This window comes from Lotus japonicus, chromosome 5 (genome assembly GCF_012489685.1).
Source record: "Lotus japonicus ecotype B-129 chromosome 5, LjGifu_v1.2".
Lineage (NCBI taxonomy): Eukaryota > Viridiplantae > Streptophyta > Magnoliopsida > Fabales > Fabaceae > Lotus > Lotus japonicus.
In genome coordinates this window covers 17,327,866-17,332,424 of record NC_080045.1, presented here as the reverse complement: position 1 = coordinate 17,332,424, position 4,559 = coordinate 17,327,866, and the positions used below count along the sequence as shown (strand labels likewise).

The window sequence follows — 4,559 nt, the reverse complement described above, 5'->3', positions numbered from 1 at the left end:
TTTGCAATTCATGCATTTCCTTTTTTTTATATCGGAAAGATAAATTACACCCATCAGAAATCGTTCCCTATACCTCTCGCTACCCAACTCATATGTCCCCCAACTCCTACCACCTGAGTTATCCTACGGAGACATTCATGCCTTTCCTTTGGGTCTGCTTCTTAACATTTAGTAATTTCTTTGTCTTGTGTTATTATATCCGTTTAAAAAACGGTTGCATATTATTCCAAATAAAATATTTTTTCCCAAATTTGAACTTGTGCTTTCATTTTTATAGGGTGTAATAGACTAACAAAAATATCAAGTTTTACAATTTCAGTTATTATCATCTCAAATCTTTCTTTTTAATATTATTATCTCACACGTTGCAAAACAATAAATATATATATATATATATATATATATATATATATATATATATATATATATATATATCTCAATTTACTCCAGGAGTAAGTCAAAAAATTTACTCCAAATCTTAGCCATCAATTTTATTAAAAACTAACAGCTGAGATTATTTTTTATTAATCTCTCACGTGACCCTTCCCCTCAATCAGTGACCAATTTCGGAAATCCTGAAAACTGAAAAACTCCTCCCCAAACCCTATCGATCTTTTTGGAACCTTGACGTTGTGACAGCCACTCCACCGTCTTCTGCCACAACAACGAGATATTTGTAAAAGAGCCCAACACAGAAACAAATTAATCTTATAGTTATATATAGTGAAAATCAATTGGTATCCCGTCAAATTACAAATCCTTTGAAATGAATGGTTCAAATTTACATATTTTGACTTTCTCTTTACTTGAATCCTTCAAAATCAATTGTTGTCCTTGTCAAATTATGCAGATAACTAACTTTATCAGATTCAGAATTTGCAAATAAACCAGTTATTATGTTTAAAATTATGCATCGGAACTTTATGATTATATGCAGTATACAGGTGACAATCAAGTAAATATTTCCATATGCGTGTTCGGTTCAGTGTTTAAATCAGTGGCAAAGAAAGAGGAAAAAATGGAGGAGAAACAAGAACGAGGAAGACGGAAAAGAACGGGAAAATGAGAGAACAGGGAAGGTTCAGACAAAGAATAAACGTGAAGTGAGGCACGTGATTGGTTTTAAATTAAAATCTCAACCGTTTGTTTTTAATTAAATTGATGGCTAAGATTTGGAGTAAGTTTTTTGACTTACTCGTGGAGTAAATAAATCCCTTCTCATATATATATATATATCTATATTTATTTTGAGGGTATATATATATTATATTATATATATAGGGTGTTTTTGGGTACAATAAGGGCCCGTTTGGTGTGACGTATAGTATAAGGCCTGATAGTATAAGGCCTGATAGTATTAGGCCTGATAGTATAAGCCCTGATAATTTTCTTATACTATACAGCGTTTGGACATACACTGTATAATTTACCATATCGTTTAAATTAATGCAATTTTATGTTTAATGAAGTATTGAATAATGATATAAAATAAAAATCAAATATGGAGGTGATTATAACGGTGGTGGCGGTGGTGATGGAAGTAGTGGTAGGTTGGTGGTGGTGGTGGCAATGGTGGTAGGTTGGTGTTGGTGGCGGTGGTGGTGACAGTGGAGATAGGTTGGTGGTGGTGGTGGCAGCGATGGTGGTTGTGGTGGTGGTGATGATAGGGTGGTGGTGGTGGTGGTAAGGCGGTGGCGGCTACAGTGGAGGGTGGAGGCAATGGTGGTGGTGGTGGCGGCGATAGGGTGGTGGTTGTGGTGTCGGTGGTGGCAATAGAGTGGTGGCGACAATTATGGTGGTGGTGGCGATAGGGTGGTGGTTGTGGTGGCGGTAGGGCGGTGGCGGTGGCGGCAACATCGGTGGTGGCGGTGGTGGCAGCGATGGTGGTTGTGGTGTTGGCGACGATAGAGTGTGGTGGTGGTAGTAAGGCGGTGGCGGCTTAGTAGGGTGGTGGTGACGGTGGAGGGTGGAGGCAATGGTGGTGGTGGTGGTGGTGGCGATAGGGTGGTGGTTGTGGTGTCGGTGGTGGCGGCGATTATGGTGGTGGTGGCGATAGGGTTGTGGTGGCGGCGATTATGGTGGTGGTGGCGGTAGGGCGGCGGTGGTGGTGGTGGTGGCAACACCAGTGGTGACGGTAGGGCGGTGGTGGCGGCGGCGGCGGTGATCGGATGGTGGTGGTGGTGGTGGTGGTGCCAATGGTGGTGTAAGTTGGCAGCAATAGAGGGTGGTGGTGATGGTGACTTATACGTCGCAACCTTATCATGTCTTATCCATCACTCACATGATGGATTAAATAATACGTCATTTTAACGTATAAGGGGACTTTGATGGATAAGCTTATACAATACAATGTCATCACCAAACAATGGATAAACTCATAATGTATTGTATAAGCTTATACTATCATGCCTAATACGGCGTGCCAAACGAGCCCTAAGAAAACTAAGGAATAAAGGGGTTTAAAAGCTTAACCCACAACAGGGAACACCTTAAACCCTTAACATGGAACGACCACAGCTTCTCCCTGATGAACTCCATATCGAAATCTTGTCATGGCTTCCTGTAAAATCTCTGGTGCGATTCAGGTGTGTGTCCAAGTCATGAACTCTCTCATCTCTGATTCTCACTTCGTGAAACTGCACCTTCACAGATCGATTTCTAGAAGCACAGATTTTGCGCACACCAGGTTACTGATAAAATGTCGCAACGATGATTTGGGTGAACCATACATCTCATCTCGCACTGTAAGTTCTTTATTGAAGAGCCATTCAGTAGGAAGCCGCCGAAGTTTTCTCTCCGAGTACGATTTCATTGGTACCTGCAATGGGTTGATTTGTTTGAGCAAAGTAACATATGACATATATAAAAGAAAATACTTCATGCTCCGTTTCCTGAATCCAGCTACGAGGATGACTCAAGATTCGCGGTCTTTTTATTCCAATGGGGTTTTTGGGTTTGGTTATGATGATTCCCGGGCTTTTTATTCCAATGGGGTTTTTGGGTTTGGTTATGATTGTTCAAGTGACACCTACAAGGTCGTGGAAGTGACCCCTGAGGCGACAACGGTGAATGTTTACAACATGTGTGGTAAATTTTGGAGAACAATTCAAGTTTCCCCTCTGCCCCCTATGCGTCTCCGAAGACCTGCAGTTTATGTGAGTAACACTCTTAATTGGTTAGCAAATCTACCATTTGATCTAATCTATCCGGACTATCTTGATGATACTGGATATATTAATGAATTAATAGACACTGATCTGTACTTCATTGTTTCGTTTGATTTGGGGAAAGAAGAGTATGCACAACTGTCATTGCCTTATTGTCCTCGGCGCAGAAATGAAATCAGCAATTTTGTGCCAATTCTTGGGGTTTTGAGAGATTGCTTATGTATTTCTCAAAATAGCGAGGAAACACATAATTTTGTATTATGGCAAATGAAGGAGTTTGGAGTGCATAAGTCTTGGACTCAATTGTTCAACATTATTGTTGATGAAAAAAAATTTCTCTTGCCCTGTTTTGCAATGTGCATGTCTGAGAATGGCGATACCCTGTTGTTTCCAAAACTTGGTTGGTCCCAAGCAGTTCTCTATAACCAGAGAGATAATAAACTAGAAGACACGAAAATTCCTAACAACATCTTTGGTTGTTCCGATGTCAAGAATTACATTGAAAGCTTGGTTTTACCTTCTTGAAAGTAAGTACGTTTTTTTGGTACGTTTTAGTTATCACCTTAAGACTTTATTCTTAGATCATATATCATTTTTCAAAAAATCTCTGTTTAGATGGTACATAAGCTTTTTGAAATTCAGCAGGTGGAAGGTGTGGTTGGCTCATTGCATATTAGATCAGTTCGTAATGCTATATTTAGGCCTTGCTGGAAGTTTTGTCTCGTATCTGGAACTGGTGATGGCTGTTCTATTTTAATATTGTCCTGGATTCTAGCAATTCTGCTCCTTCTTGTTCTTTGGAATCGATGGCAGAGAAGTGTTACCTTATGATTAAAAGTTGGGGCTGGTGGTTATCTTAGTATGATGCTGTTTATATCAGTTTTGTTAGCCACTTTTTTGGTTTAATTGGGTGGGGGATTTTTCTGTTGGGTAGGCAATCTGGTTTCTATTTTTCATGCTTCTCCTCTATCTTGCCCACTTTGTACGCTTTGGTCTTTATTGTTCCTGTTTTTTTCTCTTGTATTTGGGTTCAAGCAACCTTTGTGCTGCTTGCTTAAATGCATTCTTGGCTTATTAAAAAAAATCAAATCTTTGTTGAGATAGACAAACACTTCTGAGTAGAATTTTGAATGCTTTTACTGCTGCATTAGGATTTAGGACTAATACGTTGGATTTTCTAATATTGCTAGTGATCATATCAAACTTTAAGGATTGGATCAATTTCTTCTTGTTTTATAATATATTTGTTATGTCTCGTGTTAAAAACAAATGATTTTGACACCACATTTTATCCCATCATTCTAATATAATCTAATGTTGAGATGATTTGTTCAGATAAAAAGTCTCCTGACCTGTGATGGTGAGTACACACTGGTATAGATTCAGACATGA

General features: G+C 39.2%; 1 pseudogene; it reads left to right on the top strand.

Moving 5' to 3' along the window:
• Positions 1–2,502: 2,502 nt before the first annotated feature.
• LOC130719192 (F-box/kelch-repeat protein At3g23880-like) lies at positions 2,503–3,692 on the top strand (annotated as a pseudogene).
• Positions 3,693–4,559: the final 867 nt, after the last annotated feature.